We start from the raw sequence: 12,122 nt of genomic DNA, 5'->3' as shown, positions 1-12,122 counted from the left end.
AGGCCTGAAAAACAGGAGGAGCATGAAAATGTCTGAAAAATAGGAGGAGCATGAAAAGGCCTGAAAAACAGGAGGAGCATGAAAATGTCTGAAAAATAGGAGGAGCATGAAAAGGCCTGCAAAATAGGCGGAGCATGAAAAGCTCTGAAAAATACAAGGAGCATGAAAAGGTGTGAAAATACGAGGACCATGAAAAGGTGTGAAATATACGACGAGCATGAAAAAGTCTGAAAAATAAAACGGGCATGGAAATGTCTGAAAAATACAAGGAGCATGAAAAGGTCTGAAAAATACAAGGAGGATGAAAACGTCTGAAAAATATGAAGAGTCTGAAAAGGTGTCAAAAATATGAGGAGCAACAAAAGTTGTGAAAAATACGAAGAGCATGTAAAGGTTTGAAAAATATGATGAGCATGAAAAGTTCTGAAAAATATGAGGAGCATGAAATGGTGTGAAAAATATGAAGAGCATGAAAAGGTGAGAAAAATACGAAGAGCCTGAAAACGTGTGAAAAACACAAAGAGCATGAAAAATTGTGAAATATATGAGGAGCATGAAAAGGTGTGAAAAATATGAGGAGCATTAAAACGTGTGAAAAATATGAGGAGCATGAAACGGTCTCAAAAATATGAGGAGCATGAAACGATCTGAAAAATATGAGGAGCATGAAAAGCTGCCAAAAATATGAGGATCATGAAACGGTGTGAAAAATACAAAGAGCATGAAAAAGTCTCAAAAACACGAGGAGCATGAACAGGGCTCAAATATACGAGGAGCATGAAAATGTCTGAAAAATACGAGGAGCATGAAAAGGTCTGAAAAATATGAGGAGCATGAAATGGTGTGAAAAATACGAAGAGCCTGAAAACGTGTGAAAAACACAAAGAGCATGAAAAATTGTGAAATATATGAGGAGCATGAAAAGGCGTCAAAAATATGAGGAACATGTAAAGGTGTGAAAAATATGAGGAGCATGAATCTGTATGAAAAATATGAGGAGAATGAAACAGTGTGAAAAATATGAATATCATGAAAAGGTGTGAAAAATATGAGGAGTTTGAAAAGGTCTGAAAAATACGAGAGCATGAAAAGGTCTGAAAAACATGAAGAGCATGAAAAGGTCCGAAAAATACGAAGAGCTTGAAAAGGTGTGACAAATACAAACAGCATGAAAAGTTGTGAAAAATACGAGGAGCATTATAATGTCTGAAAAAATACGAGAGAATGAAAAGGTGTGAAAAACACGAAGAGCATGAAAAGCTGTGAAAAATATAAAAAGCATGAAAAAGTCTGAAAAATATGAAGAACATGAAAAGGTGTGAAAAATATGAAGAGCATGAAAAAATGTGAAAAATAAGAAGAGCATAAAAGGGTGTGAAAAACATGCAGAGCATGTAAAAGTGTGGAAAATAAGAAGAGCATGAAAAGGTGTAACAAATATGAAGAGCATGAAAAGTTGTGAAAAATACGAGGAGCATGAAAAGTTGTGAAAAATACGAGGAGCATGAAAAGATGTGAAAAATATGAATAGCATGAAAAAGTGTGAAAAGTACGAGGAGCATGAAAAGTTATGAAAATATGAGGAGCATGAAAACGTCTTAAAAATACGAGGCGCATGAAAAGGTCTGAAAAATATGTAGAGCATGAACAGGTGTCAAAAATATGACGAGAATGTAAAGGTGTGAAAAATATGAAGAGCATGAAAAGGTGTCAAAAATATGAGGAGCATGTAAAGGTGTGACAAATATGAGGAGCATGAATCTCTATGAAAAATATGAGGAGGATGAAACGGTGTGAAAAATATGAAGAGCATGAAGAGGTGTGAAAATTATGAGGAGTATGAAAACGTCTTAAAATACGAGGAGCATGAAAAGGTCTGAAAAATACGAGAAGCATGAAAACGTCTGAAAAATATGACGAGCATGAAAAGGTCTGAAAAATATGTAGAGCATGAAAACGTGTCAAAAATATGGGAGCATGAAAAGGTGCCAAAGATATGAAGAGCATGAAACGGTGTTAAAAATATGAGTAGCATGTAAAGGTTGAAAAATAAGAGGAGCATGAATTTGTATAAAATATGAGGAGCATGAAACGGTGTGAAAAATATGAAGAGCATGAAAAGGTGTGAAAAATATGAGGCGCATGAAAAGGTGTAAAAAATATGAAGAGCATGAATGTGTGAAAAACACGAAGGGCATGCAAAGGTGTGAAAAATATCAAGAGCATGAAAAGGTCTCAAAAATATGAAGAGCATGAAAAGGTGTGAAAATTATGAGAGGTATGAAAACATCTTAAAAATATGAGGAGCATGAAACGGTGTGAAAAATATGAAGACCATGAAAAGTTGTGAAAAATACGAGGAACATGAAAAGGTGTGAAAAATATGAGGAGCATGAAAAAGCCTGATAAATACGAGGAGCATGAAAAGGCGTGAAAAATACGAGGAGCATGAAAAGGGGTGAAAAATATGAAGAGCACGAAAAGGTGTGACAATAAGAGGAGCACGAAAAGGTGTGAAAAATACGAGGAGCATGAAAATGTGTGAAGAATTCGAGGAGCATGAAAAGGTGTGAAAAACACGAGGAGCATGAAAAGGTGTGAAAAATATGAAGAGCATGAAAAGGTCTGAGAAAAATGAAGAGCACGAAAAGGTGGGAATAATATGAAGAGCAAGAAAAGGTCTGAAATTTGCGAGGAGCACGAAAAGCTGTGAAATATACGAGGAGCATGAAAAGTTGTGAAAAATACGAGGAGCACGAAAAGGTGTGAAAATTACAAGGAGGAAGAAAAGGTGTGAAAAATAGGAGGAGCATGAAAACGTGTGAAAAATACAAGGAGCATGAAAAGGTATGAAAAATACGAGGAGCATGAAAAGCTGTGAAAAATACGAAGACCACAAAAAGGTCTGAAATATATGAGGAGCATGAAAGTGTGTGAAAAATATGGAGAGCACAAAAGTTCTGAAAAATATGAAGAACATGAAAAGGTGTGAAAAATATGAAGAGCATGAAAAATTCTGAAAAATTTGAGGAGCACAAAAAGGTGTGAAAAATAGGAGGAGCATGAAAAAGCCTGATAAATATGAGGAGCATGAAAAGGCATGAAAAATACGAGGAGCATGAAAAGGGGTGAAAAATATAAAGAGCACGAAAAGGTGTGACAATAAGAGGAGCACGAAAAGGTGTGAAAAATACGAGGAGCATGAAAATGTGTGACGAATTCGAGGAGCATGAAAAGGTGTGAAAAACACGAGGAGCATGAAAAGGTGTGAAAAATATGAAGAGCATGAAAAGGTCTGAGAAAAATGAAGAGCACGAAAAGGTGTGAACAATATGAAGAGCAAGAAAAGGTCTGAAATTTGCGAGGAGCACGAAAAGCTGTGAAATATACGAGGAGCATGAAAAGTTGTGAAAAATACGAGGAGCACGAAAAGGTGTGAAAATTACAAGGAGGAAGAAAAGGTGTGAAAAATAGGAAAAGCACGAAAACGGGTGAAAAATACAAGGAGCATGAAAAGGTGTGAAAAATACGAGGAGAATGAAAAGCTGTGAAAAATACGAAGACCACGAAATGGTCTGAAATATATGAGGAGCATGAAAGTGTGTGAAAAATATGGAGAGCACAAAAGTTCTGAAAAATATGAAGAGCATGAAAAGGTGTGAAAAATATGAAGAGCATGAAAAATTCTGAAAAATTCGAGGAGCACAAAAAGGTGTGAAAAATAGGAGGAGCACGAAAAGGTGTGAAAAATACGAGGATCATGAAAAGTTGTGAAAAATATGAGGAGCACGAAAAGATGTGAAAAGTACGAGGAGCCCAAAAAGGTGTGAAAAATACGAGGAGCATGAAAATGTGTGAAAACTACAAGGAGCATGAAAAGGTGTGAATAATACGAGGAGCATGAAAAGGTCTGAAAAATACGAGGAGCATGAAAAGGCCTGAAAAATAGGAGGACCATGAATAGATCTGAAAAATATGAGGAGCTATAAAAGGTGTGAAAAATATGAAGAACATGAAAAATTTGAAAAATTTGAGGAGATAGAAAAGTTGTGAAAATATGAAGAGCATGAAAAGGTGTGAAAAATAGGAGGAGCATGAAGAGGTCTGAAAAATATGAAGAGCACGAAAAGGTCTGAAAAATACGAAGAACACGAAAAGGTGTGAAAAATATGAGAAGCACGAAAAGGTATGAAAAATATGAGGAGCATGAAAAGGTGTGAAAAATACGAAGAGCATGAAAAGCTGTGAAAATTATGAAGAGCATGAAAAAGTGTGAAAATTATGAAGAGCATGAAAAGGTGTGAAAAATACGAAGAGCATGAAAAGGTGTGAAAAATATGAAGAGAATGAAAAGGTTTGAAAAATACAAGTTGCCTGAAAAGGTCAGAAAAATATTAGGAGCATGAAAAGTTGTCAAAAATATGAGGAGCATCAAAAGGTGTGAAAAATAAGAGGAGCATGAAACGGACTGAAAAATACGAGGAGCATGAAACGGTCAGAAAAATATGAGGAGCATGAATAGGTGTCAAAAATGTGAGGAGTATGAAATGGTGTGAAAATATGAAGAGCATGAAATGGTCTGAAAAATATGAGGAGCATGAAAAGGTGATAAAAATATTAGGAGCATGAAACGGTGTGAAAAATATGAAGAGCATGATAAGGTGTGAAAAAATTGAGCAGCATTAAAACGTGTGAAAATAGGAAGAGCATGAAACACTGTGAAAAACACGAAGAGCATGAAAAATTTGGAAAAATATCAATAGCATGAAAAGGTCTGAAAAATATGAAAAGCATGAAAAGGTGTGAATAATATGAATAGTTGAAAAGGTGTGGAAAATACGAGGAGCATGAAAAGATCTGAAAAATATGAGGAGCATGAAACGGTCTGAAAAATATGAGGAGCATGAAACTGTCTGAAAAATATGAGGAGCATGAAATGTTCTGGAAAATACGAGGAGCCTGAAAAGGTCTGAAAAATACAAGGAGCATGAAAAGGTGTGAAAAATTCGAGGAGCATGAAAAGGTTTGAGAAATAAGAGGAGCATAAAAAGGTCTGAAAATTACGCGGAGCATGAAAAGGTGTAATAAACACGAGAAGCATGAAAAGGTCTGAAAAATATGAGGAGGATGAAAAGGTCTGAAAAATATGATGAGCTAGAAAAGGTCTGAAAAATATGAAGAGCCTGAAAAGGTGTGAAAAATATGAAGACCATGAAAAGTTGTGAAAAATACGAGGAACATGAAAAGGTTTGAAAAATACGAGGAGCATGAAGAGGTGTGAAAAATACGAGGAGCATGAAAAGGTGTGAAAGATACGAGGAGCATGAAATGGTATGAAAAATATGAGGAGCATGAAAACACCTGATAAATATGAGGAGCATGAAAAGTTGTGAAAAAGACGAGGAGCATGAAAAGGTGTGAAAAATATGAAGAGCATGAAAAGGTCTGAGAAACATGAAGAGCCTGAAAAGGTGTGTAAAATATGAAGAGCATGAAAAGGTGTCAAAAATATGTGGAACATGTAAAGGTGTGAAAAATATGAGGAGCATGAATCTGTATGAAAATTATGAGGAGGATAAAACGGTGTGAAAAATATGTACATCATGAAAAGGTGTGAAAAATATGAGGAGTTTGAAAAGGTCTGAAAAATACGAGAGCATGAAAAGGCGTGAAAAACACGAAGAGCATGAAAAGGTGTGAAAAATAAGAATAGCCTGAAAAGGTGTGAAAAACACGAAGAGCATGAAAATGTCCGAAAAATACGAAGAGCTTGAAAAGGTGTGACAAATACAAACAGCATGAAAAGGTGTGAAAAATACGAAGAGCATGAAAAGGTGTGAAAAATATGAAGAGAATGAAAAGGTTTGAAAAATACAAGTTGCCTGAAAAGGTCAGAAAAATATTAGGAGCATGAAAAGTTGTCAAAAATATAAGGAGCATCAAAAGGTGTGAAAAATAAGAGGAGCATGAAACGGACTGAAAAATACGAGGAGCATGAAACGGTCAGAAAAATATGAGGAGCATGAATAGGTGTCAAAAATGTGAGGAGTATGAAATGGTGTGAAAATATGAAGAGCATGAAATGGTCTGAAAAATATGAGGAGCATGAAAAGGTGATAAAAATATTAGGAGCATGAAACGGTGTGAAAAATATGAAGAGCATGATAAGGTGTGAAAAAATTGAGCAGCATTAAAACGTGTGAAAATAGGAAGAGCATGAAACACTGTGAAAAACACGAAGAGCATGAAAAATTTGGAAAAATATCAATAGCATGAAAAGGTCTGAAAAATATGAAAAGCATGAAAAGGTGTGAATAATATGAATAGCATGAAAAGGTGTGGAAAATACGAGGAGCATGAAACTGTCTGAAAAACATGAGGAGCAAGAAACGGTCTGAAAAATATGAGGAGCATGAAACTGTCTGAAAAATATGAGGAGCATGAAATGTTCTGAAAATACGAGAGCCTGAAAGCGTCCTGAAAGAAATACAAGGAAGCATGAAAAGGGTGTGATAAAATCGAGGAGCATGAAAGGTTTGAAGGAAATAGAGAGGAGCATAAAAAGGTCTGAAATTACGCGAGCATGAAAGGTGTAAATAAACACAAGAAGCAGTGAAAGAGGGTCTGAAAATATGAGGGGATGAAAAGGTCTGAAAAATAGTGATGAGCTAGAAAAGGTCCTGAAAATATGAAAAGAGCTGAAAACGTTGAAAAAATATGAAGACCATAAAAGTTGTGAAAAATACGAAGGACATGAAAAGGTTGAAAAAATACGAGGAGCATGAAGAGGTGTGAAAAATACGAGGAAAGCGATGGGTGTGAAAGATACGAGGAGCAATGATGAGGTATGAAATATTAGGACCATGAAAAGCAGCCTGTATATGAGGAGCATGAAAAGTTGTGAAAGACGAGGAACCTATGAAGGTGTGGTATGAAAGCGATGAAATAGGTCTGAGAAAACTGAAGGAATGAAACAGTTGTCAAATATGAAGACCAATGAAAGGTGTAAATATGTGGAACATGTAAAGGTGTAAAAATAAATGAGGAGCATGAATCTGTATGGAAAACATTATGAGGAGAGTTAAACGTCTCGTGGACGTGTGAAACATATGTACAGTCAGTGAAAAAGGTGTGAAAAATATGAGGAGTTTGAAAAGGTCTGAAAAATACGAGAGCATGAAAAGGCGTGAAAAACACGAAGAGCATGAAAAGGTGTGAAAAATAAGAATAGCCTGAAAAGGTGTGAAAAACACGAAGAGCATGAAAATGTCCGAAAAATACGAAGAGCTTGAAAAGGTGTGACAAATACAAACAGCATGAAAAGTTGTGAAAAATACGAGGAGAATGAAAAGGTGTGAAAAATATGAGGAGCATGAAAAGGTCTGAAAAATACGAGGAGCATGAAAGGGTCTGAAAAATACGAGGAGCATGAAATGGTCTGAAATACACGAGGGGCAGGAAAAGGTGTGAAAAATATGAAGAGCATGAAAAGGTGTGAAAAATACGAAGAGCTTGAAAAGGTGTGACAAATACAAAGAGCATGTAAAGTTGTGAAAAATACGAGGAGCATGAAAAGGTCTGAAAAATACGAGGAGCATGAAGACGTCTGAAAAATACGACGAGCATGAAAAGGTCTGAAAAATATGTAGAGCATAAAGAAGTGTCAAAAATATGGGGAGACTGAAAAGGTGTAAAAAATATGAAGATCATGAAATGTGTGAAAAACACGAAGGGCATGCAAAGGAGTGAAAAATATCAAGAGCATGATAAGGTCTGAAAAATATGAAGTGCATGAAAAAGTGTGAAAAATATCAAGAGCAAGAAAGATGTGAAAAACACGAAGGGCATGAAAACGTCTGAGAAATATCAAGAGCATGAAAAGGTCTGAGGAATATGAAGAGCATGAAAAGGTATGAAAAATTCAAAGTGCATGAAAAGATGTGAAAAATATGAAGAGCCTGAAAAGTTGTGAAAAATACCAGGAGAATGAAAAGGAGTGAAAAACACTAGGAGCATGAAAAGGTGTGAAAAGTACGAGGAGCATTAAAATGTCTGAAAAATACGAGAACATGAAAAGGTGTGAAAAACACGAAGAGCATGAAAAGCTGTGAAAAATATAAAAAGCATGAAAAGGTCTGAAAAATATGAAGAGCATGAAAAGGTGTGAACAATATGAAGAGCATGAATAAATGTGAAAAATAAGAAGAGCATGAAAAGGTGTGAAAAACATGCAGAGCATGTAAAAGTGTGGAAAATAAGAAGAGCATGAAAAGGTCTGAAAAATACGAGGAGCATGAAAACGTCTTAAAAATACGAGGCACATGAAAAGTTCTGAAAAATATGTAGAGCATGAACAGGTGTCAAAAATATGGGGAGCATGAAAAGGTCTGAAAAACATGAAGAACATTAAAAGGTGTCTAAAATATAAGGAGCATGAAAAGTTGAGAAAAATATGAAGACCATGAAAAGGTGTAAAAAATATGAAGAACATGAAACGATCTGAAAAATATGAGGAGCAGGAAACTGTCTGAAAAATTTGAGGGGCATGAAAAACTGTCAAAAATATGTAGAGCATGAAATGGTGTGAAAAAAGTGAAGAGCATGAAAACGTGTGAAAAATATGACCAGCATGAAACGGTGGGAAATATACGTAGAGCATGAAAAGGTGTGAAAAACACGAAGAGCATGAAAAGGTGTGAAAAGTATCAAGAGCATGAAACGGCGTGAAAAATTCAAAGAGCAGGAAAAGGTGTGAAAAACCCGAAGAACATGAAAAGGTTTGAAAAATACGAAGAGCATGAAAAGGTCTGCAAAAAACGAGAAGCATGAAAAGGTCTGAAATATATGAGGAGCATGAAATCGTCTGAAAAAACGAGGTGCATGAAAAGGTGTGAAAAATACGAGGAACATGAAAACGTGTGAAATTTATCAGAACCATGAAAAGGTCTGAAAAATATGAAGAGCATGATAAGGTGTCAAAAATATGAGGAGCATAAAAAGGTGTCGAAAATATGAGAAGCATGTAAAGGTGTGAAAAATATGAGGAGAATGAAACTGTATGAAAAATTAGAGGAGGATGAAACGGTGTGAAAAATAAAAAGATCTTGAAAAGGTGTGAAAAATATGAGGAGCATGAAACACTCTGAAAAACACGAGATCATGAAATGGAGTGAACAACAAGAAGAGCATGAAAAGCTGTGAAAAATATCAAGAGCATGAAAAGGTCTGAAAAATATGAAAAGCATGAAAACGTGTCAAAAATAAGAAGAGCATGAAAAGGTCTGAAAAATACGAAGAGCCTGAAAAGGTGTAAAAAACACGAAGAGCATGAAAAGGTGTGAAAAATACGAAGACCATGAAGACGTCTGAAAAATACAACGAGCATGAAAAGGTCTGAAAAATATGTAGAGCATGAAGAAGTGTCAAAAATATGGGGAGCATGATAAGTTGTCAAAAATATGAAGAGGATGAGAACGTGTCAAAATTATGAGTAGCATGTAAAGGTTGAAAAATAAGAGGAGCACGAATTTGCATAAAAAATATGAGGATCATGAAACGGTGTGAAAAATATGAAGAGCATGAAAAGGTGTGAAAAATATCACGAGCATGAAAAGGTGTAAAAAAATATGAAGAGCATGAAATGTGTGAAAAACACGAAGGGCATGCAAAGGTGTGAAAAATATCAAGAGCATGAAAAGGTCTGAAAAATATGAAGAGCATGAAAAGGTGTGAAAAATATGACGAGCATGAAAAGGTGTAAAAAATATGAAGAGCATGAAATGTGTGAAAAACACAAAGGGCATGCAAAGGTGTGAAAAATATCAAGAGCATGAAAAGGTCTGAAAAATATGAAGAGCATGAAAAGGTGTGAAAAATATCAAGAGCATGAAAGATGTGAAAAACACGAAGGGCATGAAAAGGTGTGAAAAGTACGTGGAGCATGAAAAGGTGTGAAAAATATGAATAGCATGAAAAGGTGTGAAAATTATGAGGAGTATGAAAACGTCTTAACAATACGAGGAGCATGAAATGGTCTGAAAAATATGTGGAGCTGGAAAAGGTGTCAAAAAAATGAGGAGAATGAAAAGGTGTGTAAAATATGAAGAGCATGAAAAGGTGTCAAAAATATGTGGAACATGTAAAGGTGTGAAAAATATGAGGAGGATGAATCTGTATGAAAAATGTGAGGAGGATAAAACGGTGTGAAAAATATGTACATCATGAAAAGTTGTGAAAAATATGAGGAGTTTGAAAAGGTCTGAAAAATGCGAGAGCATGAAAATGTGTGAAAAATAAGAATAGCCTGAAAAGGTGTGAAAAACACGAAGAGCATGAAAAGGTCCGAAAAATACGAAGAGCTTGAAAAGGTGTGACAAATACAAACAGCATGAAAAGTTGTGAAAAATACGAGGAGAATGAAAAGGTGTGAAAAATATGAGGAGCATGAAAAGGTCTGAAAAATACGAGGAGCATGAAAGGGTCTGAAAAATACGAGGAGCATGAAAGGGTCTGAAAAATACGAGGAGCATGAAATGGTCTGAAATACAACGAGGCAGGAAAAGGTTGTGGAAAAATCATGACAAGAGCATGAAAACCGGTTCATGTCAAAAATATGAGGAGCATGAAAAGCGTCTGAAAAACATGAGAACATAAAAGTGTCCAAAAATATGAGGAGCATGAAAAAGGGTGCGAAAAAATATGAGGAGCATGAAAAGGGTCGTTTGAAAAATATGAAGTAGCTTTCAAAGATTTCAAAAATATTGAGGCGAGCATGAAAGTTGTTTGAGAAAATATGAAGGACACGAAAAGGTTGTTGAAAAAAAACAAGAGCATGAAACGGTTCTGAAAAAATATGAGGAGCGCGAAACAGTCTGAAAAAATTACTGAGGGGCAGTGAAAAACTGTCCAAAAAGGATGTGGACCATGTGAAATGTCACACAGTGCAAACAAAAAAGTGAAGGAGCACATGAAAAGGATGGTGAAAACATATGACGAGTCATTGAAACCGATGGGAACAAATTTACATAAGAGCATGAGAAAGGTGACCTGTGAAAAAAACAGAAGAGCATGAATATAAGCGTGATATGCCTCAGTGTGAAAAAATATCCAAGAGGATTGAAACGGCCTGAAAAATTCGAAGAGCAGGAAAGGTGTTGAAAAACACGACGTTTAAGAGCTATGAAAAAGGTTTGAAAAAATACGAAAGAGCATGGAAAGGTCTGCAAAATTCGAGAAGCATGAAAAGGTCTGAAATATTCGAGGACATGAAAGGTGTGAAAATATGAGGGCAGCATGAAAAGGTGGTGAAAAATACGAGGAGCATGAAAAGGTGTTGAAAAAATATGAGGAGCATGAAACGGTGTGAAAAATATGAAGAGCTTGAAAAGGTGTGAAAAATATGAGGAGCATGAAAAGGTGTAAAAAATATGAAGAGCATGAAATGTGTGAAAAACACGAAGGGCATGCAAAGGTGTGAAAAATATCAAGAGCATGAAAAGGTCTGAAAAATATGAAGAGCATGAAAAGGTGTGAAAAATATAAAGAGCATGAAAGATGTGAAAAACACGAAGGGCATGAAAAGGTGTGAAAAATACTTGGAGCATGAAAAGGTGTGAAAAATATGAATAGCATGAAAAGGTGTGAAAATTATGAGGAGTATGAAAAAGTCTTAACAATACGAGGAGCATGAAAAGGTCTGAAAAATATGTGGAGCTTGAAAAGGTGTCAAAAAAATGAGGAGAATGAAAAGGTGTGTAAAATATGAAGAGCATGAAAAGATGTCAAAAATATGTGGAACATGTAAAGGTGTGAAAAATATGAGGAGCATGAATCTGTATGAAAAATATGAGGAGGATAAAACGGTGTGAAAAATATGTACATCATGAAAAGGTGTGAAAAATATGAGGAGTTTGAAAAGGTCTGAAAAATACGAGAGCATGAAAAGGCGTGAAAAACACGAAGAGCATGGAAATGTGTGAAAAATACGAGGAGCATGAAAAGGCGTGAAAAATACGAGAGCATGAAAAGGTGTGAAAAATACGAGGAGCATGAAAAGGTGTGAAAAATACGAGGAGCTTGAAATGGTCTGAAAAAACGAGGAGCATGAAAAGGTGTGAAAAAAT

This window comes from Cervus canadensis, chromosome 21, assembly GCF_019320065.1.
Source record: "Cervus canadensis isolate Bull #8, Minnesota chromosome 21, ASM1932006v1, whole genome shotgun sequence".
NCBI lineage: Eukaryota > Metazoa > Chordata > Mammalia > Artiodactyla > Cervidae > Cervus > Cervus canadensis.
This window is presented reverse-complemented; position numbering follows the sequence as displayed.